Source organism: Capricornis sumatraensis, chromosome 9 (assembly GCF_032405125.1).
Source record: "Capricornis sumatraensis isolate serow.1 chromosome 9, serow.2, whole genome shotgun sequence".
In the NCBI taxonomy this organism is placed as follows: Eukaryota; Metazoa; Chordata; class Mammalia; order Artiodactyla; family Bovidae; genus Capricornis; species Capricornis sumatraensis.
In genome coordinates, this window is record NC_091077.1 from 107,723,580 (window position 1) to 107,750,239 (window position 26,660).

Here is a 26,660-nt window from a genome sequence, read left to right on the forward strand (position 1 = left end):
TGAATCGCCTAGGGAGAGTGAGGAAGAGCTGAGTCTGCCCCCAGCAATCTTCAGAGAGGAAAACGATATGTAAGAAATACAGATTTGATCAAAACTACAATGAGATGCCACCTCATACCAGCCAGAATGGCTATCACCAAAAAATCCACAAACAATAAATGCTGGAGAGGGTGTGGAAATAAGGGAGCCGTCCTGCACTGTTGGTGGGAATGTACCTTGGTGCAGCCACTATAGATAACAGTATGGAGGTTCCTTTAGTTCAGTTCAGGTCAGTCGCTCAGTCGTGTCCGACTCTTTGCGACCCCATGAATCGCAGCACGCCAGGCCTCCCTGTCCATCACCATCTCCCCGAGTTCACTCAGACTCACGTCCATCCAGTCCATGATGCCATCCAGCCATCTCATCCTCGGTCGTCCCCTTCTCCTCCTGCCCCCAATCCCTCCCAGCATCAGAGTCTTTTCCAATGAGTCAACTCTTTGCATGAGGTGGCCAGAGTACTGGAGTTTCAGCTTTAGCATCATTCCTTCCAAAGAAATCCCAGGGCTGATCTCCTTCAGAAGGGACTGGTTGGACCTCCTTGCAGTCCATAAAAGACAAAAAATAGAGCTACCATGCGACCCTGCAATCCCATTCCTGGCATATCTAGAGCAAAACATGATCTGAAAGGATCCACGCAGCCCAGTATTCGCTGCAGCACTGCTCACACCAGTCAAGACAGGGGGCGACCTAAATGCCCGTCGAGAGAGGAGCGAATAAAGACGACGGGGCACGCGTACGCAATGGAATGTCACTCAGCCATTGAAAAGAACGAGAGAACGCCGTGTGCAGCAGTGTGGATGGGCTAGAGAGTACCACGCCGGTGAGGGGGTCAGACAGAGAAGGGGGAATGCTGCATGGTGCCCCTCACATGTGGAGTCTAGAAAGAAATGGTACAAGTGAACGTACTTATGGGGCGGAGACAGACTCACAGCCTCAGACAACGAGCTTATGGCTTCCGGGGTAAGGACAGGGAAGGGGTAGTCAGGGGTTTGAGGATGGACAGGGACACACTGCTGTGTTTAAAATGGATAACCAGCAAGGAGCTGCTGTACGGGACATGGAACTCTGCTCAGCGCTTTGTGGTAGCCGGGATGAGAGAGGAGGCTGGGGGAGAGTGGATACATGGACGGCTGAGCCCCTTCACTGTTCACCTGAAATGGTTGCTTCATTTGTTAATCAGCTGTACCCCAATATAGTACTCAAAGTGTGAAGAAAGAAATACAGATTCTAAGGAGTGCCAAGTTATTAGTTTGTTGGCTGCAGCACGTGTGTGGGTCCGACACTGGAACAGGACTTTTCCTCCGAGCTAGACTGGGAATCCGGTGGCTACGTGGAATAGGAAGAGCCAGAGCCCGTCCTTTCCAGACCCTGCTGCCTCTGTGGACATGTCACCTGGGCTGCCCGAAGCTCAGTGACTGGGGTGTCCTCCTTGGCAGACCACAGCTCCAACACAGAGACGGTGTATTACATGGGCACGTGGCATCCAGCCAGTTTCAGTACTTTAAAAATATGAAACAGCTGTTACACACAGCTTCAGGTTTCACATAAAGATACGGTTGACTGCTCTGAAAAGACTATTTGTTTAAACTAAGAGAACAATTTGTTATAATCAGGCAACATTTAGTGGTTCTTAGCTCTGGAAAGACTTGTGCCTAGGTGAACACTGGTAGGTGTTTCCTGGCTGAATGAAAACCCGTTTTTTTTTAGTCCTGAAATCTATTTTAGGTCACTAAAATAGTGTTTACAAGTCTCAAAAGATCTTATCATTGTCAGGATGCTTTTCTCTTCATCCCGTATAACCAATATAACTATTCAACATTCATTTTCTAAATGCCAAGACTAATATACCTCAAATAAAATAGAAGCTAAATATTGACACAAATTTATTAGAATATTAGAACTACAAAGAGACTTGACTCATTTGTTTGGTTCATGCAAGTGAATGCCCCAGACCAGGAATTTTCATTTATTTTTGTGACATCCATTTAATTGAGGGAATCACAAGGGGATTTCAAAATATACTCTAATTTAATTAACTTTAAAGAGACATGCCTTAACATACTCTTAGAAGAATGCTTTGGTATAATAAAATAAAGCAAATAGAGAAGGTATCTACAGTCCAAAAGGTTGGATCTTAGCGTCCGAAACCTGTCAAGGTGGCAAGCTACCTACCTAAGGTTTCCAGAAGAGGAGAGCCAAGAGATTCCTTCCGTAACCCTTGCCAATAATTTATCAAGTGCCTATTGGAAAAGCAGACAGTCCCCGAGGTGGACGCTTTGTCTAGTTTCCCAAGTACTGCCCAGAGGAAAATTCATAGACTCCATACAAATATAATGGGGACAGACAGACTCCTGTGTAGGGTATACTAACTCAGGGCCACCACCTCACCCTTTTAAGTGAGGATGGAGGGGCATGGTGGTGACAGCTGGACAGAAGGCGGGTAGAAGGGTCCCCAGCAACTTGTGCTCACAAACAGTGGAGGTTTGGACACGAGATAGGCTGGGAGCTGGGACCCTTCACTGGAGCACTCGCACCTAAACAAACGTCTACATGAGCCACAGAATAAGAAGAAACTGTAAGAGACTAAAGTAACTGTGTGCATATGAATAATAAGACACGGAACGCCAGAAAGCAGGGTAGACCCCTGCACACAGCACCGCCAGGAGGTGGCCCTGCCGTTCTCCCCGCCATCAGCCCATTCCAGCAACAGCTGCCTTCCCCAGGGAGCCGGCAAGGGAGACTCCGTGTTTGCTCCATTGTGTTACAGCATGAGTCCCAATAAAGCCTCGCCTGAATTCCTCATCAGTTTATATTGATTAAAGGATCCCAGGACCCAAGTCAGTAACACACAACACCCATCGAAATGCACGCACTGCTGCCAGAGTGAACCCCAGGAGACCCCATCCTAACGTCAGACACTGCTTACGTTCTTTCAGACGCGTCCTCGATGTTAGCACGGCTATTACTGTGTGAACACTGTTTTCAGGCCCTGAGTCCCTGGATCACTGGGTCTGGGTCAGGACTCACTCGGATCACTCTGGACCTCTTCCTGCCTGGAAACAATTACAAGGAAAGGAACAGACTCACCTAAACTCTCCCCAAATTCAGGCTCTTTCTCCTTGTTACTGGAAGGCAACTGAAACTCACCCAACGCCTTATCACCATATTCGCAGAATCCACACAGTCCCAGCTGTCTCTCTCTGGGAATCCTCTGAATTTCCCCTTCGGAACCCTCGTTGGATGTTTATGCTCTGCTCTCTGCACCAAACCTTCACAGAGCCACTTCTTTCTGACTTCTGCAAACCCACCAGGTATGTGATGATTCAGGGGAGGGGAAGGGGGTTCCTGAAGACCCGTGGGCCCTGGGGACAGAACCACACTCACAGCCTGGGCCATCCCACGCCCTGCACAGCCCCCACCCTCCCTGGTCATCTTTTTTCTCAGATTCTCCTCTAGCTGTCACTCCCAAAGCCTGCCTTCCTTCCACCAGACACGCTCCCTCCTGCATGGAGCCCAGGACTAGCTCTAGAGTCCTCCACGCCCGTTCTGACTCCTTATTCTCCGTGGCCCCCTCTTGTAGTAATGGTACCTCTGTCCCCCTTCCCGCACCACTGCAGCCTGGTTCAGGCCAGCCGTCCATCACGGCGCCCTGGGGGCCCTGAGGGCCCTGGGGAAAGAGCCTCGGAGCTCGGCCCCTTGTCAGCTACCCTCTTCCGGTGTCTCAGGAGGCTGGAGCGCCTCCTCCGGAGCTGCAAACCCGAGAACCCGAGAAATCGCCTGTGAGGGGCTCTTCTTCCTCTCCTTTCTAACGCGTTTCCCCGCATTCTCTCAGCTCCCCACTGACTCTTTCTACTTAAGCCACTAGTAAGTCAGTAAGGCTCCGACCGAAGGAACCTGGGTGACACCAAGGCATTCTCTACTCTCTTGCCTCACTCAGATGCCTGGCAAAAACATTTTCTCTGGAATTCTGACAACTTTTTTTTTTCCCCACCGCTGTTGCTGCTGCTGCTGCTAAGTCACTTCAGTCGTGTCCGACTCTGTGCGACCCCATAGACGGCAGCCCACCAGGCTCCCCCATCCCTGGGATTCTCCAGGCACTGAAGTAAAGTTAATTTACAGGCTTCCCTGGTGGTTTAGTACCTGTCAAGCAGGAGATGAGAGTTTGATCCCTGGGTTAGGAAGATCCTCTGGAGTAGGAACTGGCAACCCGCTCCAGTAATCTTGCCTGGAAATCCCATGGACGGAGGAGCCTGGTGGGCTCACGGGGTGCAGCGAGTCAGGCACGACTTAGCAACTCAGCAACAACAGCAACATAGTAGATTTACAATGTTAACTTCTGCTGTAGAGCACAGTGATTCAGTTATGCACATGCGTAGATATTCTTTTTCCATATTGTTTCCACGATGGCTATTCACAGGTGACTGAGCACAGTTCGCTGTGCAGCGCGGACCTTGCTGTGTGTCCATTCTATATATAACAGTTTACATGTGCTAACCTCAAACTCCCAGGGAGTTTTGGGAGTCTGACAAATTTTTTTCCTCTTGTTATATAAATATCAGGAAAATTATCACAGTTCTAAAAATTAGCAGGTCTTTTTTTATTTTTAAAGAAGGATAAGAGGAGAAAATAAAATCCCTCAACTATTATTTATGAGTTTTCCACAGGGAGAGGGAAGGAGTGAAAGTTGGTATACAAACTACAGGCAAATATATTTAAAGTTGCCCACAGGACTTTAGTATTTGTCCAACGTGGGCAGAGATACGCAACTGACAGGTGCCCTAAAGGTGTGACTCACTGAATGATGGAAACATTTTCCTGGAAGTTAAACAGTGGTTTGAACATAACTGTTCTTTTCTACTTGAGGCCTCAGCCCGCAGGCCCCCATTACTCTGAACAGCCTTCCTTTCTGTCCTGAGATTAATCCAAACAACTTAATTGCACCTTCCTCTCAGCCAGGAAAGTGCATTGTTAAAATGTTAATGACTTCATTGTCCTCGATTTCTCTCTCTGTAACTAGATTTCTGAGTAGAAATTATCAATCAGGTTAACAGAAGATCGTGTTCAAAGAAAATATTATATGACTCTCATCAAATGATCATCCGCTTTTCTTGCAAGAGTTCTAATACTAAAGCCAGGTTTTCATTTAGTCTCGCATAAAAATACACTGAGGAACTTAACAGAATTCCAAAATTTTGGCCTGGCAAGTGTCATCAAGGAAATAGTTCCAAGAAAAAGAAATGTTTAAGCAATATTTATCCATGAGATGTGGTTGTGTATGAGCGGTGAGATGGCAGTTGCCAGATGAAGCAAGTTACTTGTGTTTTCACATAAGGTGAAAGGCGTACTAGGAAGAGAAATTATTAAAGTATGATATACTCAATAAAAATGGAAATTGGCTTGAATTATACTTCAAGTTGGTCTAATATTGTGATTGATTATCTTGATTGTAACAGAAGTGAGTCTTACGGAGTCAAGGCGTTCTAAAGCAGTCTATAGGTTGCCATGGAAACTCACCAAAATATATTCCAACACTACTTGGGGGAATTTCCGTTCTACCAATTGACAAGTGCCTGATAGAGAAAGACTGTTCAGTCAGTGGCTTACCAAAGTAGTTTTGGATTGGACCTCAGAAGAAAAGATAATTATTAATAAGAATGTATATATTACTTGCATTTTCAAACTATTTAAGACACTCAAGTTTGACATTCTTCAAAAAACTTATGAAGTAGGTCAGTACTATGACTGCCCTCTTTATTTAGCTGAGAAAACATGGAAAAAATAGAATTGTGTGCCTAGAAAGCATTTTCAGGCCGTGGTCCTTAGGCAAGATTATAATTAAGTCATCAGCAATAAGCCATCCGGCATTTTATTCTGAGAAATTTCTAGCTTATTCACAACATCCTAATTAAAAAGAATCTTCCTGAATTATTCAGTCTATATCTTTCCAAGTAAAATGTAAGCACATTTGTTAACAACAATAAAGATAAATAATAGAATTTCCATGCTCTGAGCACTGTGCATATGGTGAATAGTCTGCTAAACCCTTCCTCCACTGTATTATGTTTGTGCTACAGAGTTCTGCGAAGCAGGCCTTGTTACTGCCATTGGCGGAAGCGAAATCAGACACAGAGAGGGCAACTAATTTGCCCAAGGTCACTATTAAGTGAAAGAAGCAAATTTGAAACCAGATCTGATCGGCTCCTAAGCCTCCTGAGAATTTAATTATTTTGCCCCACTTTCTGTTGCCATTTTATAGTTTCATCCGAAACGCACTTGCTCTGCATGGCACAGTTATAGGCAACAGAGATGGCGCCCCACTCCAGTACTCTTGCCTGGAAAATCCCATGGATGGAGGAGCCTGGTGGGCTGCAGTCCATGGGGTCGCAAAGAGTCGGACACAACTGAGCGACTTCACTTTCACTTTTCACTTTCACGCATTGGAGAAGGAAATGGCAACCCACTCCAGTGTTCTTGCCTGGAGAATCCCAGGGACGGGCGAGCCTGGTGGGCTGCTGTCTATGGGGTCACACAGAGTCAGACACGACTGAAGTGACTTAGCAGCAGCAGAAAGAGCAGTGGGCTAAAAATAAAGGTGCTGGGGTTAGAGAGCTCTGGGTTCAAACCCAGACAGAAACCAGTTTGTACTTACTGCTCTCTGATTTTGGGAAGGATTTCATAAAACGAAATAATGAGGTCAGCCTCGGAGCTTAGTGTAGGGACTCGGAACAGGTGAGACTCTCACATCCCCTAAGTCACTCTTGGCCCTTCAAGCAGTAAGCCAGCCCGAAATGGAAACAGGCATGGACGCACTCATCCCTTCATTCAGCAGCGCTCACTGAAGTCCTACTGCCGGCCACTGCCCTAGGCGCTGCTGGTGTGATATTCAACAGCTCAGACCGAACTCTAGCTCTTCCAGGGCCGTTTCCCTGCTAGAAACTTTGCAGGGTTCCACCTCACTGTCAGGATAATATTCGGGTCCATCATCAGGGAACAGTGAGTCATTCATTCATGTCAATGTATGGCAAAACCAATACAGTATAGTAAAGTAAAATAAAGTAAAAAAAAAAAAAAAAAAAAAGGACTCTGGGATGCAGAGATTTACAATAAAGCCCATCACCGACTCAATGGACGTGAGTTTGGGCGAACTCCGGGAGTTGGTGATAGACAGGGAGGCCTGGCGTACTGCGGTCCATGGGGTCGCAAAGAGTCAACACAACTGAGCGACTGAACTGAACTGAACAATAAAGTCTGGGGAACGTGGAATGTTGGGAGGAGGTAGGTAGCACATGAGAGAGCCAGAAGGAATGCAGAAGTCCTCAGGGCTTGGCAGGACCGCGGGCTGGACTGAGGAAGTGGACTTCCGGCCCCCTCGATGAGCTCCGCCAGCCCTCCCCTTCCGGCCTGGGCTCCCCACAACCCTACCAGCACCAAGAGAAAGGAGGCGCCATGCACCCTAACCTGTGCCCCTGGGCCTGACCCAGGCCCGCACACAGGAAGAGGGTCATAGACCTCCCGGCACAACTGTCCTAAGGATCTGTGCAAACTCAAGTTTCTCAGTCCAGTTTGGGTCAGGTTTTTCTCCTTTGGAAACAAGGGCATCTAGATTCTTGCAACACCAGATACAGGCCCTGAGACAGGCAGTACTGTCTACATCTTGTTCAAAATAAAGACTCCCAGGTCTCACCCAGAACAACTGACTCAGAGTCTGCGTTCTAACAAGATCCTCAGGTGATATATAAGCACACTAAGGTCTGAGATGTGCTGGCCCAGATCATTTTTATAACTGATTATAATTTTAAGACAAAATAGAAGCAACTCTAGAACATTACACTCCAGTAGTGCCCACTGTTTTCCATAAATATTGGGGGATAAAAACAAGGCCAGGGCCTCCCGAAAGCTCCAACAGGATAGATTCTGAAATCCTGTAAACCTCCTCAGAAATATTGGCACCCAAGAGGGAAGGACTTTATAGCTCCTGACAAAGTTAGGAGGCTGTAGACAGAACATACTGCATTTGTCAACCTGGAAACATTAAAGGGAGTTTGTTCTTCTGTGCGATCATTTAGCAATAAGGCGAGGCTTGCCAGCTAGATTTATTGGGATATTGGATTTTATGTTTCTTGTATCGAATAATATTTTTTACATTGTTTATGTCTAAATAAATCTGTCTTCTATTTTACATTACCCTGTTGTATTGCTGCCTACAGATAAAGGGTTCAGGGAGCATAATTTGCTCTGCCCTTGGGACATGCAGCCGTACATTAAAACCCAGTCACATGGCGACTGCAGCAGAGAATTTCAATGTGCTCTGAAAAGTTGCACAGAAATAGTGAGGGAATAAACCTCAATGAGAAGATGTGGTTTCTGATCTCGTCTATCTAGTCTGTGCCTGGCAGACACTGATTATCACATCCAAAGACGATAATTTTAAAGTAAAATGTAAATGCGCGAAAGGCCGCACCTACGATCTAATCCTCGAAGCAGCTGGTCTGTGGGCCATCAGAACCTCTGCGGTTTTGACCTTTTTTTTTATATATATACAAGAATTGAACCAGTAGGCAACTGTGAACATTAAAAAAATATATGATCAGATTAGAGCTTTAAAATTACTTAGGATATTGCCAAAGAAGTCATGAATATTGTGAGGCAACTTAATGTAGGCCCTTCTTTGTGCTCATAAAAGAAATAGAAATATGCTCTCATCGTGAACAGACAGGATAAAATATGTCCATTTGTGTTATAGTCTTTATCCGTTAGTCTGCTTTATGATTTGATTTCATGTTTTCATTGTTCCAAAGCAATTTTCCAGATTGAATCTTAAAAGGATTATAAACCACAAAAGTCATTTTAAATTCCACATGGACTTAATACACCTACTGAAATTCTGTGCATTTGTCTTTTAAATTTTATTAAAAATTTTGTTGACACTTTCCCTTTCACTTGTTTCTTACAATCCATTTTGTGTAAAAAACTGTCAAACAGTAATGGCTGTCTTATTTATATGTTTAAAAATATATGCCAATCAGTGTAATTTCAAATATCAAATATACTAGAATACTACCCCAAATTGAAATCATTTGGTGATGCAACAGAAATAAGTAAACGCTGAAGTTCAGAAAATGGTGTCTAGAGGATTCTTTTATTCTCTCCAAAGTCCTTCTGACAGAAGGATGGCTGTGTCTTTCTTTCCCATTCTGAAGCAGAGCCGCGGTTGACAGCCCTGGGGGATTTAATGGATCGGTCTCCCTGGGCCTCTCTGGAAGACCGTCTGTGTTTGAACTGGAAGGGGAAAACTAAGAGTAATGAATTCTTCCACCTGGAGAAATAAGAGCAGGTATACTAGTTTTTCAACAGACCTAGAACATTTAAGCAAGTTGGCTAAGAGGGGCACTAATTTTTAAACTAAAAACTTACCCTTTTCAAAATAAACTGAATAACCAGTATTTCCCTCAATTATTCCCCTCTCCAGAATTCAGGCACAGGAATTCCTGACTCAGTTACTCGCCTATTCTTACTGTGTGGCTGAGTCCCCAGTATAAGAATCCAGGCCAGGATACCTGGGGGTGCTCAGCCTTCTCCAGGAGGCGGGTGGGCTTTCCAGAGGAAGTACAGGAGCCTCAGGGGGCTAACTTCGTTGTGAACAGACAACGGATAGAACCTGCATGAGGAGGACACCACAGAAGTCAGCACTGGGCACACGCGTTGCCGCTGAAGACAAGTCTTAGAGAAAACGGCTCACGTGCGTGCACTCTTGAGCTGGTCCTCTTGCCGTTCCGAAACTGGCCTCCACCCCTGTCTCTTCCCGGGGTTTCCCCAAGGCTCCGGGAGGACGCAGCCCTCGGGAGGACGCGGAGGAGCGGAGGAGCACCCACACGGGGGCGGAGCATTTTACTCCCTCCAGTAAGTCGGTGTTGGAGGGTGGTGACGGACAAAGTGGAACTCTGGCCGTGAGTTCAAAGTAGCAACAAGCGAGGTCTTTCTTTAAAGAAAGCTCTTTGAATGTTTATTTACTGGCCGTGCTGGGTCTTCGTTGTTGTTCAGGCTTGTCTCTAGCGGCCGTGCACAAGCCTCTCGTGGCGGTGGCTTCACGCGCTGCAGAGCTCAGGTCCCAGAGTGCAGGCTCCCTAGATGTGGTGCACAGGCTTAGCTACCTCCTGGCACGCCGGGTCTTCCCAGAGCAGGCATCGGACCTGCGTATCCTGCTCTGGCAGGCAGATCCTCTACCACTGAGCCGCTAGGGAAGCCCAAGCTATGTCTCTGTAGAGCCTGAAGGTCCGTGGAGCCAGTATCAGAGACAGAAGCGGCGCGCTGAGCTTCGGTCTCATTTTAGAGCTGTAGGTTTACATTTCTTACTTGCTAGATTGTTGGACACAAAAATGGAGTAAAGCCAGATAGTCAGTCTGCACTCTGCAGTTCTCAAAGCCAATATCTTTTATAGGGAATAGGTAGGCTAGTCCACTGTCGATTCTGTTAGCCTTGGGGGGAAAATCCTTCAGGAATAGTGTTAGTTTATTTGTGACTTTATTGGCCTTTATTCAGGCTTTGGTGCAGAAGACAGCAGATGGTTTTTTAGGTGTAATGTAGAAACTTGATTATTGATACAACATCTGCATATTAACACTGCTCTGAGAGTCAGAGCTGGTAGTAACCTGTTACAGAAAACAAAAATTTCCAGAAGAGGAAAATACACTTGTGTTCTGTTCTCCTGCCTCATCTTCTTTTTAATTTTAAGCACCCTGTCTGCATGGATTCTTGCAGGCCATGTAAGAGGATGCATGCCTCTGACCTTGGCAACAGACAGTCATCGGCTTCCAAACTGATACCCAGTTGTCTGACACATGCCAGAAGCTGGCTTTCATTCTCTCTTGGACTAGATCGTTCCCATTTTTCCAGCGCCCGGATGGACGTTTTTCTCACCAGTGCTACCTGTTGTTCAGCCACTAAGTCACGTCTGACTCTCTGCGACTTTATGGACTGTAGCGCGCCAGGCTTCCCTGTCCTTCACTGCCTCCTGGAGTGTGCTCAGACTCACGTCCATTGAGATGGTGATGCTATTTAACCACCTCATCCTCTGCCACCAGAGCTTCTAATGGTATCCAAATAAGTCCCAGCAGATTTCACAACAGAGGTGATACTGTCTGGGATAGGATTATGCAATAAGTGTTTTTATTTGATGAAGAGTCTCTATCAAATAAGCAAAAATCAGAGTTTATTTTGTACTTTGAATTTGTACCTACTAATAAATACATTGTTTTTCTCAGATACTAGAGACACTTTTTTCTGCTTTGAAATAAAACTTAAAATTAGAGCAGTTGTAGGAGTAACCTTTTTGCTATGTTTTCACAAAAGATAAGATTTTTCTAAAAATATGAAAAGCACAGTCAAAATATTGAACTCACTACTCATGTTCTTATACTCCCAGACTGTTTCACACATGTTCAGCCCTTAAATTTGCCCTTTCTCCACAGGACAGAACGGGGGGCACTCCTTTGCACATGCCTGGTGTGGATGGTGAGGGGACCAAGCACGAGGCTCTGCTAGGACGGGCAACTGCCTCCAGCTGGCACACCTCACTGCCACCCCCGCTGCCGGACACCAGGGTGAGAGCTGGCCCTCGCCACCATCACAGCCCCAGGGCCACTGGGAGGTCAAGCTCTGTGCATGTGGGAGGTGATGAAAAGTGTTGCCCCTCCATAATTAGACACTCAGGAGAGCATGTGGCTGGTGTCTCCTGCACAGTTAAGAGACTTGAGGTCGCCCTGCTTTAAAGGCGGGCTGTAAGAGGAAGCCAGGTCACTTAATGTAAGAAAGTCATTCTTCACCAATTAGCAGTGATCTCACTTTGTTTAATGTCTGAGGACAAGACTGTGAATATTTTCCAGGAAGCAGAATCATCTCCTACAGAGTTTCCATGGTAGAAACCGTAAGAATAGACATCAATCTGACTGTCCAGCTCCCAGAGGCACCATCATGCCCCAGCCTTTTCCAAGGGAGATGGCTCTCAAAAAAGGACCTTAGTATAGGTAGCATTTAGAGCTAGGACGAGAAGGATCTTAGAGCTTATCTGGTCTTATCCCTTATTTTACATCTGAAGAAACTGAAGTAGTATAGATGACCAAATAAGGTAATTCATGTAGATTGCTTACCATCCTAACATGTGCTCAACCAATATTAGCTATTATTATATTGGTCTGCAATTTGCTCTCTCTTTAAATATATCTCCTTAAGAATACATATCATGGACGTTTTTTAAATCTATTTCATTTACTTATATGAATGCATCACCATTTTCTAAAGTAGTTTTTAACTGATGAACATTTATGTTATTTCTAATGTTTTAAATTTCAAACAATGTGTAATGAGCATCCTTAAAGAAGTATCTTTCCATACCCATGTATTATTTCTGCAGGCTAGATACCTAGAGGTGGGATTCCTTAATGTGTATACCTAAGGTTTCAAAATTATTGCCAAATATTTCTCTAGGGCTATTCTATTACTTTCTATTCCATCAACCATGTGTAGGAAGAATCCACCACAACCTTACTTGCACTGGATATAATCAGTCAGCCATTTAAACCTTTTTTTCAATCCAGAGGTTAAAACAATAATGTTGCTTTAATCTGTGTCTCTACCATCACTGCTGAGCTTGAGCCTCTTTCCACGCGTTTGCAGACAGTGCGTTTCCTGTGTGTTTCCTACCGTCCCCTGTGCTCATTTTTCTGAGGCTTGGACAGAGGAGCCTGATGGGCTAGAGTCCACAGGGCCACAAAGAGCCAGACACGGCTGAGCGACTGAGCACAGTTCACACATCCTTTTCTTGTTCGTTTGTAGAAGCTGTGTATTCAATAAACACGGATTGGGCGTCTTTATGTGCCGAATTCCCTTGTACTGGGTGTGGAACAGGAACAATGACTACCGTACACTGAACACTTAGTGTATACTGGACAGTGCTCGGTGACTCTCAGAGAGGTGCTGTGAGCTCAGTACTGCTGCCATCCCGCTATGAGCTCAGTACTGCTGCCATCCCCGCTGTGAGCTCAGTACTGCTGCCATCCCTGCTGTGAGCTCAGTACTCCTGCCATCCCCGCCGTGAGCTCAGTACTGCTGCCATCCCCGCTGTGAGCTCAGTACTGCTGCCATCCCGCCGTGAGCTCAGTACTGCTGCCATCCCCGCCATGAGCTCAGTACTGCTGCCATCCCGCCGTGAGCTCAGTACTGCTGCCATCCCGCCGTGAGCTCAGTACTGCTGCCATCCCCGCTGTGAGCTCAGTACTCCTGCCATCCCCACTGGGAGCTCAGTACTGCGGCCATCCCCGCCGTGAGCTCAGTACTGCTGCCATCCCCACTGTGAGCTCAGTACTGCTGCCATCCCCGCCATGAGCTCAGTACTGCTGCCATCCCGCTGTGAACTCAGTACTGCTGCCATCCCCGCCGTGAGCTCAGTACTGCTGCCATCCTCGCTGTGAGCTCAGTACTGCTGCCATCCCCGCTGTGAGCTCAGTACTGCTGCCATCCCCGCTGTGAGCTCAGTACTGCTGCCATCCCACTGTGAGCTCAGTACTGCTGCCATCCCACTGTGAGCTCAGTACTGCTGCCATCTCCCATGAGCTCAGGACTGCTGCCATCCCACTGTGAGCTCAGGACTGCTGCCATCCCACTGTGAGCTCAGTACTCCTGCCATCCCCACCATGAGCTCAGTACTCCTGCCATCTCCTCTGTGAGCTCAGTACTGCTGGCATCCCTGCTGTGAACTCAGTACTGCTGCCAGCCCTGCTGTGAGCTCATTACTGCTGGCATGCCTGCTGTGAGCTCAGTACTCCTGCCATACCCGCTGTGAGCTCAGTACTCCTGCCATCCCTGCCATGAACTCAGTACTGCTGCCAGCCCTGCTGTGAGCTCATTACTGCTGGCATCCCTGCTGTGAGCTCAGTACTCCTGCCATCCCCACTGTGAGCTCAGTACTCCTGCCATCCCTGCTGTGAACTCAGTACTGCTGCCAGCCCTGCTGTGAGCTCATTACTGCTGGCATGCCTGCTGTGAGCTCGGTACTCCTGCCATCCCCGCTGTGAGCTCAGTACTCCTGCCATCCATGCCATGAGCTCAGTATTCCTGCCATCCCCCATGAGCTCAGTACTCCTGCCATCCCCGCTGTGAGCTCAGTACTCCTGCCATCCCCACTGTGAGCTCAGTACTCCTGCCATCCCCGCCGTGAGCTCAGTACTGCTGCCATCCCCGCCGTGAGCTCAGTACTGCTGCCATCCTGCCGTGAGCTCAGTACTGCTGCCATCCCCGCTGTGAGCTCAGTACTGCTGCCATCCCGCTGTGAGTTCAGTACTCCTGCCATCCCCGCTGTGAGCTCAGTACTCCTGCCATCCCCTCTGTGAGCTCAGTACTCCTGCCATCCCCGCCATGAGCTCAGTACTGCTGGCATCCTTGCTGTGAACTCAGTACTGCTGCCAGCCCTGCTGTGAGCTCATTACTGCTGGCATGCCCGCTGTGAGCTCAGTACTCCTACCATCCCCCATGAGCTCAGTACTCCTGCCATCCCCGCTGTGCTCTTACCCTGAGACATGGAGAGGCTGCAGGACGTGCCCAGGGTCATGTAGCTTGTGAACAGCAGAACCAGAGCTTCTGCCCAGACCTGGTTAACACTCTTCACAGTCCTGGGAACTCTGGATGCAGACAGACTCAGGAACTTAAGCAGGGCTGGTGGCTTGAGGGAAAGCGTTCTCCATGGTAAGGGCCTCAGTTTGAAGCTGATGCTGAGGGCCATGAGGGAGTAAAGTGGAGCACAGTCCAAGTAAGAACATAAACTCCTTGTTAACAACGGCCACAAATGTTTCCTCCCAGCTGTGCTGTTTGAGCAGTTCTGGGGGAATTTTTGGATTGTTTTTGGTAAAGACGTAAATTAAAAAATTATATCATCATATCTATCAGTTATTTTCATTTACGGTTTCCAGATTTTGCTTCTTAGAAGAGCATCTCCCAAATTCAGATTTTAAAAATTTACCTAATTTCATTTTGATACTTTGTTACTTTTTTATGCATAGATATTTAATTCATATGGCATTTATTTGGGGGCTGACTCCGGAGAATCCAAATAAACCTTTTTCTAAGTGGAAATGAGTTCCGTCTCATTCACTGCCTTTATTACTTGTAGTTGCTAAGTTATTTGCCACTTAAAGAATTTAAGGTTGAAAGAAAGGCATTGATAAAACATTCTACCTCAAAGGATTGTGATATTGCAATTTCTCTGAGAAGATTTTGATGTGTCTTTCTCCAGCTGGGCCCACTACTGAGGAAAGTCTAGAGATCAGTAACCAGTCGATTTCTTCTTGGGCCAATATGTTGAAGAAAACGAATTTGGACTTTGGAATCAGACAACTTGAGTCCCTTGGACTGCAAGGAAATCCAACCAGTCCATCCTAAAGCAAATCAGTCCTGGGTGTTCATTGGAAGGACTGATGCTGAAGCTGAAAGTCCAATACTTTGCCCACCTGATGCAAAGAGCTGACTCATTAGAAAAGACCCTGATGCTGGGAAAGATTGAAGGCAGGAGGAGAAGGGGACGACAGAGGATGAGATGGTTGGATGGCATCACCGACTCCATGGACATGAGTTTGAGTAAACTCTGGGAGTTGGTGATGGACAGGGAGGCCTGACATGCTGCAGTCCGTGCGGTCGCAGTCAGACACAACTGAGTGACTGAACTGAACTGAACTTGAGTTTAAATCCTGGCTACAGAAGCCTGGAGTGCTGCAGTTCATGTGGTGGCAAAGAGTCAGACACAACTGAGCGACTGAACAGCAACATTACTTGTTGGCCAAATGCCTTTCAGGGATTATTTAGCCTTTGTGTGCCTGTGGGCTCAGTGGCCTCAGTCCTGTCTGACTCTGTGCGCCCCCGTGGACTGTAGCCCGCCAGCCTCCTCCCTTCACTGGATTCTCCAAGGCAAGAATATTGGAGTGGGTTGCCATGCCCTTCTCCAAGAGAGCGTCCCAATCCAGGGATCGAACCCGTGGAGTCTCCTACATCTTCTGAATCACAGGCAGATTCTTTACCACTGAGTCACCTGGGAAGCCCAGAAATTCAATTTCCTGGCCTGCAAAAGTAAGGTGGGGGATATCTTCTTTATGAGATAAAGATAATTAAGATAGTGTGGAGGGGAAAAAAACCAGTTCAGTACTTGGGCAATAACAAGCCCCTCAATAATAGTAATTTGGTTATATGTACAATGTTGACTGTCATATTACATATAATACAGAAATATTTGTCTCCTAATCCACTCAGATGTTTTTGTCAATTAGACAAGGACATTGGCTATTACACACTTAATCAAATAAATGATTTCATACACATATATCTTATTTAAGTGATAAAAAAAATCAATACCAACTTAAAAGCTCTGGTGCTATACACAATTAGCCTAGTTGACACATATGTAACAAATGTAAGGGGGAACCCATTGGAGGAGGCATCAGCTAAGTGGTGAAGTAAGGGAACAAAGACCTTAGGGAAATGAAACACATTCCAAGTCATATTGTTAATGTCTAAAGTAACTCCTAGGGATTCATACAAAAGCTAGATACAAATGACGTATCTCAGGCTTTCAACAAACTGTACTCAGGGGTGAAGGGCTAGGTAATCTGTCAATTAAACGAAAATAATCAGAGTAGATTTAAAAAGGAATGGTAGAGGCTTCCACTTTCACCCAAGATAGAGTAACAGAGACCAGAGTTACTCTCTGCATTAAACAACCAAAAAAGGGACAACATATATGAAAGAGTGGGTTGAAAAACTCTGGATGCACGGTGACCAAGGACAGTAATCCCTGAGAGATGGGAAGCAAATAGGCGAGCCCTGCAGCTGCCCCAGCTTCCTGCCATGAGTGTTTTTCCAGGCTATGGCACAGGGAGGGGAGCCCAGGGAGACTCCAGGAGCTTCCTGGAGTTGAAGAGATGGAGCTGGGAGTCCAGAGACATCAAGGTAATCAGTGGACATAGGAGAGTGTACCTGAGGAGAGTTGTGCAGGTGGAAAGTCCAGAGATGTGGAGAGGGTCTGCCTCAGATGAGGTTTGAGCAGATCATGCTTGTGCAGAACTGTTTGAGTGAAGAGAACCATTCAAAAAGATTAGCAGTAACAGTGTCTGGCACTCATGTAGATCTGGAAATAGTGTCTTTTCTTATTAGCCAGATTGGAAAACCTCAGAATTCATGGAGAACTAAACAGAATACACAAGAAAGCCTTGCCTCAGTATCGGGGAATAAATATCCCTAGAGTGGACACACTCTGCTGCTGCTGCTGCTAATAAGGTGCTTCAGTCGTGTCCAACTCTGTGCAACCCCATAGATGGCAGCCCACCGGGCTCCCCCGTCCATGGGATTTTCCAGGCAAGAGTACTGGAGTGGGGTGCCACTGCCTTCTCTGGGACATACTCTAGTTCTATCTAACAAATCTTAAGAGCAAGATAAGAAAGGATCAAACAACTGCATTCCAGAATAAAGCTCAGGTATTCTTGTAAGTATCCAAAAATATCCAGGACCAAAAAGATAAAATTCATGAGATCTGGCATATTTAGAAAACTGCCAGGCATGAAAAAAAGAAAAATACTGTCCATATACTATCCATAACAAGGAGAAAAATCAATCCGCCTAAACTGACACAGATACTAGAATTAGCAGATGTGGACATTAAAACAGGTGTAATTCTATTCCATATGTTCAAAAAGTTAAGATACAAAAAAGACCCAAATCTAATTTCTGGAGATGCTACTACAATGTATAAGTGAGGAAATGTACTGGCTGGGGTTACTGGCAGACTAGACATCGAAGAAGGAAAGATCAGTGAACTGAAAGACCTAACAGTGGAAAGTATCCAGAATGAAACCTAGAGAAAAAGGATAATTTTTTTTTTTTTAATGAGCAGAGCATCACTGAGCTGGGAATAACACCAAGCAGAGTGATATTTGTATAACTCGAATCTTGAAGGTGAAGGTGGAAAGACAAAAATATTTGAAGAAATAAGGGTTGGAAGTTTTATAAATTTAATGAAAATTACAGATTCAAGAAGCTCAGTGGACCTCAGATACAAGAGACATGAAGAAAACGGTACCAGGACACATCGCAACCGATTTGCTCAAAAGCAATGACAATGAGGAAACATTAAAAGCGGCCAGAGAAAGAAGGTGCATCGTGCAGAGGGGGACAGAGAAAACAGAGTCCTCGTTAGAAGCAGTCGAGGGAGGAGGCGGTGGAGCCACACATGCAGAGTGCTGAGGGGAAAGGACTGTCAGCACAGAGCCTCTGCTCAGGGAAGAGTCTCTCGAAACAAAGGCACATGTTATTATTACACTACACACGAAAGCTGAAAGCATAATATTAACCTGCAGACACACCCTGAAAGAAAATTCAAAGACAAAGTTCAGGCAGAAAGCAAATGACGATGGATGGAAGTACAGATGTACAGAAAGGAAGCGAGAACCCCAGAAATGATAATTATGTGGGTGAATATAGAATTTATTTCCTTATTATTTACATTTCTTTAAAAGATAAGTGAGTACTTAAACAAAACTAATTACAATATATTGTGTGGCTTATACAAGAAATAAAAGGTGTGCCAACCAAAGCACAGAGACCAGAAGGCAAGGCATGGAAATGCGCTGTTTAAACATTCTCACGCAGTATATGAGCTGGAATAATGTCCGTTGACAGTGGGCTGTAACAAGTTAGAGACGGGCACTATAAACCCCAAGCCAACCACTAAAATGACAAAATAGAGCTACAGCTAGTAATGTAACGAAGGAGATAAAATCATAAAAAATTTAAATAATCTACCCTAAGGCAAAAAGGAAGGAAAAAGAGAGCAAGAAGAGGTGGTAAAAATAGAACACAAATTACAAGATGATGAACGTGAGCCTAGCCATGTCAACAATCACATTAAACGCTCCAATTAAACGGCAACAATTGTTGTACCTAAATGAGTGTTGCCTTACAGGAAACTTACCTCAAATATAAAGACACGCGTGAGTTAAACTTAAAAGGATACAGAAAGATATACCAAGATTAAAGCTGCACACAGAAAAGTTGGAGTAACAACCATCTGCTATACTATATTACTATCAACTGAGGTGGATGTCAGAGCAGCGAAATGCTACTTGGAATACTACTAAGCTCATTTTGTAATTATAAAGGGATCAATTTATTCAGATGACACATCAAACTACATGGAGCAAAAATGGATAGAATTTCAAGCCAAAATAGAAAAATCCACAGTTACAGTGGGCATTTCAAAATCCATCTTCCGGTAATTGATGGAACAAGATGACAAAGTTTTGCAAATATTCAAAATATTTGAAAACAGTATTAACAAACTTGACCTACTGACCTTTGTAAAGTGCCAGAAAACATATTCAGGACTTGTAGACCATATTCTGGGTCATAAAACAAGTCTCAGCAAAGTTAAAAATGACCCAGTTATACAAAATATGACAGAATATTTCTGGAAATTCATCCCCAAAGTTGGAAATTAAGTAAAAACAGTTCCAAATAACTACAGGCCAAAGAAGAAATCAAAAGGAAAATTAGGAAGCATTTTGAACTGAATAAAAAAAGAAAAACTACAGTTTAATCTACGTAATTTCACTTCTGGGAAACTTATGGCATTAATGTCTGTTTTATAAAAGAGGAAGGGTAAGGTCATGAGTATTAAGTAGACTTGTTGTGTGATCATTTTGCAGTGTATGCGTGTGTGTGAAATTCGCTCAGCCGTGTCCGACTCTTTGCGACCCCAGGGTCTATTCAGTGCATGGAATTCTCCAGGCCAGAATACTGGAGGGGGTAGCCTTTCCCTTCTCTAGGGGATCTTCCCGACCCAGGGATTGGACCCAGGTCTCCTGCATTGCAGGCGGATTCTTTACCAGCTGAGCCACAAGGAAAATCCAAGAATACTGGAGTGGGTGGACTGCCCCTTCTCCAGAGGATCTTCCCGACCCAGGAAATGAGCCGGGGTCTCCTGCATCCCAGGCAGGTTCTCTACCAGCTGAGCGATCGTTTTGTAAGGCATACAAGTATGAACTGACTATGCTGTATACATGGAACTGGTACTATGTTATATATCAATTCTATCTCAGCTTGACGGCTAAAAATAAAAAAGGGATACACAAAGAGGGAACGGGGGCTACAATCAAGGGTTAGTAGTTAAAGTTTGGGTTAGAAAATATAAAAGTGCATTTATTTATCAAGGAGCTAGATCGTCTCCAGTGCCTAAGGAACTCTCTAATAGGAAGTTAGGTGTATAGGGTTGAAAATCATCCTTTTCTAGTCATCAGAGTCCCTTTCAGGGTCTCTCTAGAAACTCAGCCATAACTGCAGTGATGCACTAATTGCCCAGAGTGAAGCCAGTGACTCCCTGGGGATTCAGCACAGCTCCCGGGGTATCTGATCCTCAACCAGAGGTTTCAGCAGCCTGTGGAGAGAGTGACATGGAATCCTCAACGCTCTGTCCCAGGGAGACCCTGTCCTAACTAAAAAGCATGTCCAATTTTCGCAGGTTCCGCACCTGTGACCTGGGCTATCGCTAAGCCTGCCCACTGGGCAGAGCGAGTAAGAGAGGGGCGTGGTAACAGACCCGCACTGCCTGGTGTGTACTGAGCACCTGTTCCATCCCAGCTGTGGGCACACGGCTCAGAGCGCAGCCTCTTCTGGGTGGGTGCGGGGCCGCAGGTGACCACCTCTGCCGCGACCCCCAGGCAGAGCAGACCCCTCGTCACAGTGTGGTGTGCTGAGACAGACCCTGGCTCCAGGCACTTTGTGGTTCTTTTCTTAGCCAAGTCTTTCTCAAGGGTAAAATACAGAAATGAGTCTTAATACCAAGCTTACCTCCTTGTCTCAATCTATCCTGCCACTAAAATCACTTTGTGGCTGTATGTGTGCAGTTTGGATATCATCTATCGAGTTTTTTCATGAGTCAGACACCATCTTGAAAGCGTCATGTGGATTAACACATTTAATCCACATAGGAACTCTATGGAATCGTATCAGTAGCAGTATCGTCCTCATTTAAATTGAGGAAACTGAGGCATAGAGGGCCAAAGTGATCCGCCCAACTTTGCAGATTTAGTGAGAGATGATGGAGACAGGGTCTGGATGTAGGTGTTGGAACTCAGGGGCCCATACGCAGCTGACCAGAAGACTAATGACAGTGGGCAGGGCTGAGGGCACGAGTGGCCGAGAGCCAGCTGACTTTGCCAAGTGAGAAATAGTCTGTTCTGTGGGCACAGAGTCCTTAAAATGTTTGTTTATTGGTGACAAGCGGTATCAAGTCAAGGAGATAGAATGGTTCATTGTAAAGCCGTTCTGATGACTTGAAAAATAGCCCCCAACTCAGTGAGTACCAGCGGTGCCAGCTCACCCAGAGGGCCTGAGTGGTCTTCCCTCTCATCTCTGCCAAAATCTGCTCGAGTTTGGAGAGGGGGCTATAGAGTCATTGAGAAGGGCGGGCACTGGAGCAGAACCGCTGCCCGATGCCGGAAGCAGACAGAGAAAATAGAGACGCCTCTGAGCCTCGCTCTCGGAGACTCTGTGGGAGAGAAACACAGGAGTCAGGTTTCAAAGTGTAGTGAGAAAGAAACAGAAGAAACACTAATATTCTAACAGCACGTCTCTCTAGTTGGGGGTGTTAGCCTTGTTATGAATTTTTCCTCTCTATGGATCTGTATTTTCTACCAAAAAACCTACAGTTAGTGACATAGCCTTTAAAATGATACATGGTAGAAAAACATAAGTAAGGGTTTATTGGCAGAGTTGCCAAAGGATAGAGTAGTCTAGAAATATCTGTAGCAGGACTTAGGAAGCACACTGACACATATGCTGTTAACCGGGAGGGATACAGTTTGAATGGGCCTCATCAGAGGTGAAGAGATTCCTTTCCTAGAAGATGATCGAGTAGAGGTCGGACAACCGTTTGATGGAATACCGCAGAGAAGACTGATGCGTCTGCTGGGAAGTCAGGCTCGGACCCTGCTGCTCAGGTGTGGCCCATGAACCGGCAGCACAACAATTAGTACTGAAGACCCTCCGGGCCCCACCCGAGCCAGAAGAGTCCCCTGAGAAGTATTTAAACGCCTGGCCTGCCTCCAACCTGGGCGCTTATTCAGTAGTGCTAGGCCAGGGGCCAGGAGTGGGGACCCCTGGGCTCAAGGGCCCTTCAGAGCCGCTGGTGGGTCTGAGCGTCTCAGCTTTCCAGCCCAGGGGCCACCCCTGAGAGGCAGGGGCTCCCTCCTCCCGCAGCTGTCCATGTTCCGCCAGGCTAGCCACGCCGGGCGTCCTCTGCTCTTGGGGATACTTCCTGACCACGACCCTTACCACACGAGACACCCAGCCTCCACCGTCCGCGCAGCTTTGCGGTCTCTTCAGCCTGCTCCGCTGTCCTTGCCACACCTGCACCCAGGGGCCCACGGACGGCCTCCCTTTGGCTCCGGGTCCACCGCCAGCCCACCCTGTTGGAGCGGGCGTGAGAGTTATTCACTCAGCCCTGAGGTCTGAGGGAAGCAGCGTTCATGTCTAAACGTCCCCCCAATTCACCCCACAGGGGGGTCAGCCTGCCGTTCAACGAAGGGCCCTGGGGTGACCTATGAATGTTTGTGCTGCCCACCCCTCCAGCCCTGAGTGCAGAAGGTGCCATCCTCCTTTCTCTCACATTAGCCCGAGTGACTCTCTTGGGTCTGGGGCCGAGGTGTGATTGATTTCTCTTCCCTTTATTCTCCAGAATCTCTCCAGAACCTGAAGGAAATGAGCCAGTCATATCTGTGCATCTGTTCAGTCAGTTCAGTCGCTCAGTCATGTCCGACTCTCTGCGACCCCATGGACCGCAGCACGCCAGGCTTCCCTGTCCATCACCGACTCCTGGAGTTTACTCAGACTCATGTCCATGGAGTCAGTGATGCCATCCAACCCTCTCATCCTCTGTTGTCCCCTTCTCCTCCCACCTTCAATCTTTACTGAGCTGGAAACTTTGTTATCACATTTGAAATTTACCCTCATCTTAAAAGGATGTTCCTAGTGGCTCCACCTTTCAGATGAGGGAAATGAAGGCCCAGGAAGAGTAAGGAACATGGTCAAGAGGACGAGAGATCTGACCCCAGAGCTGGCTGACAGCAATTTCTCTATTCTCCCCATCATGCTCTACTTCATCCCAAATTTCCAGTCGGAAGACCTGCCAAGTCCTAGCTCCGCAGAACTGAAGAGCCCTGTGTAACAAGATGGAGATATCTATGCCTGCCAAGGTTCCAAGGCTGGAGGACTGTGAAAGATAGAGCGAAGTGGAGAGGCTGTGGTGGTCACACATGAGGGCACAGGCGTCAGAGGGCTGCAGAGCATGACAGAGCGGCCTTGAGGGAGAGGTGGTGGAACGGCTAGGGAGCCAGGAGGTGGCAGGCGGTCACAGCCTCCATGGAGTTCATCTCTCTCGTCAGATTGGAAACTCTAGAAAGCCAAACTGTCCTGTTCACTGCTGTATCTAAAAAAGACAGTAGATGCTCAATAAACAGGTAGATGTGATTTCCCACTGCCCTTTGTCCCAACAATTGTTCAATAACACTACAAAACTTGCGGTGTACTCTGTGTGATTCTATGTCTTATGAACGCTGATAAGGGGTTGGGGGTATTGCTCCTGAGTTAGACCTTTGGTTTGATGAGGACCTATTAATTCATTGTAAACTGGATGCAGGAGAGGAGACAGAATAAAAACAAGCCTAGAAATTAATAGCAGTTGGGCTGAGTCCTCAGTAACCTCCAGCTGTGAGCACGGGGGTTTGAGGAAAGTTTACCAAAAGCTCAGAGGGTAGAGAAACTCCCACATGACTCCTGGATGACCTCAAAGAGGCCACGCTCCAGAGGACAACTATATTCTTCTTCCTTTTAAAACCCCAACCCGAGTCCTTGCCCTGCATGCGCACTGGACCAAGATCAGGAGTCTCCAGCCCGGGGAATAACGCTGCTTTTTCCTGGGCTCTAGGCGTCAGTTTCCCTGACTCCCACACTGGTGTTCGTTCTCCAGAAGAGCTCGTTCGGTCCAGTCGCTGTCTGACTGTGATCCACAGGGCTGTGTATTCAGATCCATACTGTCTCCTAGTGACCCACGTGTCTCGAGCCCAGAGAACCCAGGACCACAACACAGACGCTCGTTCCCCTCCGGCTCTTGCCTTGGCTTCGGCAGCCCTCATCAAAGCTCTCTGTGCATTATTTTTGCTGCCCGCAGCCTGGCTCCAAGCACTCCTCGGACTCGGGGACATGGCTGCAGAACTCTGCTCGGCTGCCCTCATCGCATGTCATGATCATCGCTGCAACAGGCACGGCCTTCCCGTCGTCGACTCTGTGCGACCCGATAGACGGCAGCCTACCAGTGAGACCTTCATGAAAAGCAAGGCACAGAGAGACACATTCCCGAGAAGCCTAGACACATAGCCTGTGCCTTTGAAAAAGGAAAGTGAAGTCATTATCTATTTTCTCCTTCTTATGTTCTATAGAGTAAGTCCGCAGTGATGATAAGCAATAGCAATGTTAGCGAGATTAGGTGTAAACAGTGAACAATTAGGGACAATCATCGTGGTTATTGTAATTCGCCTGATTTTACAGTTGATTCTAGTAACTAAGAGATTCATACTCAACTGTAAGGTACTGAGTATTAAGGGGAAAAAAATCACATGCAGGGAAGCAGGAAAGAGCAACTTGCTTTTCAGATTGTGGAGGGTCTTTGAACAGGTGTGCTTTGAACAGCTAATGAGCTATGTAGGACTTACACACAGGCACCGGCACAGTGCTGGGGATTTAGCAGTGAGCAACACAGAAATGGGAAATAGATGGGGAAACAGTGGAAACAGTGGCAAACTTTATTTTTGGGGCTCCAAAATCACTGCAGATGGTGACTGCAGCCATGAAATTAAAAGACACTTAATCCTTGGAAGGAAAGTTATGACCAACCTAGATAGTATATTTAAAAGCAGAGACATTACTTTGTCAACAAAGGTCCATCTAGTCAAGGCTATGGTTTTTCCAGTGGTCATGTATGGATATGAGAGTTGGACTCTGAAGAAGGCTGAGCGCTGAAGAATTGATGCGTTTGAACTGTGGTTTTGGAGAAGACTCTTGAGAGTCCCTTGGACTGCAAGGAGATCCAACCAGTCCATTCTGAAGGAGATCAGCCCTGGGATTTCTTTGGAAGGAATGATGCTAAAGCTGAAACTCCAGTACTTTGGCCACCTCATGTGAAGAGTTGACTCATTGGAAAAGACCCTGATGCTGGGAGGGATTGGGGGCAGGAGGAGAAGGGGACGACCCAGGATGAGATGGCTGGATGGCATCACCGACTCAATGGACATGAGTTTGGCTAAACTCCGGGAGTTGGTGACGGACAGGGAGGCCTGGCATGCTGCAGTCCATGGGGTCACAAAGAGTCGGACACAACTAAGCAACTGAACTGAACTGAATTGAAGATAGAAAAGATTCCTGTTTTCAAGGCTTTTGCGGGATTCCAGGTAGAGTGACAAAGTGGCCGAGGTCTTGGGGATGATAAACTGCAGACTGCATGGAACCCTGCTCTTCCCATATTGAGGGACAGAGTGGGAGGCCTCTGTCTTCAGCCTACATGTCTTGGTATCCTGTGACCACCCTGAGATGCGCTCACTCCAGCTTGCTTTTTCCTCCTTGAATCTCTGCCTCCCCACCCCGTTCCCCCACCTCCTTCCCTTTCTTTCATCCTTGAGACACAGCTGCTATCATGCTGCTCTGCTCAGCCCTCTGCCCTTTCCTTCTGCATCTTCCCTTCGAGACCTTACTCACTGCCAAGGGGTCAACCACCACTTCTAAGCTGTTAACTTCCAAATCTTTATTTCTTCTCCTAGCCCCTCTTTCAGCCAAGGGCATATGTTACCTACCCAATTTCATATTTTATTCCCAAATGCTCTGTCACTTAAAGCTCAGGATGCTCCAAATTGAACTCCACTCAAACCAGCTCCCTTCCCAAGGTCTCTTTCCAAGTAAGCATCACTATTCCCTTAATTCCCAGCTGTCCCTCACCCTCCATCTCTAATCAGTCCTCAAGTTACACGCCCCTGGTCTTCACAATTCTCTCATATACTGCACATACCCATGCCCATTTGCCCCTGCCAGAGTTCAGCATCCTTATTTGGACTATCCAAGTAGTCTCTTACTTAATCTCCGTGCCCTTAATTTCACACTGCCTCCTTCCATCTTAGAATCTGCCGTCAAACTAACTTTTACTACCCATTAGAATTCATCTCCTTACTCAAAAATCTTATAGCTCCTCATTATCCACTGACTAAAGAACAGCCCACTCCAGTACTCCCGCCTTGAGAATTCCACGGACAGAGAAGCCTGGCAGGCTGCAGTCCATGGAGCCATAAAGAGTCAGACACGCCCGAAGTGACTGACACGCAAATATAAAGAAAGGTTCCAAAGCAGTGAAACTAAGAAACTCTAACAAACCCATGGCTTATTGGGCTTCCCTGGTGGCTGAGCTGGTAAAGAATCTGCCTACAACGCAGGAGACCAAGGTTTGATTCCTGGGTCGGGAAGATCCCCTGGAGAAGGAATAGGCTACCCAC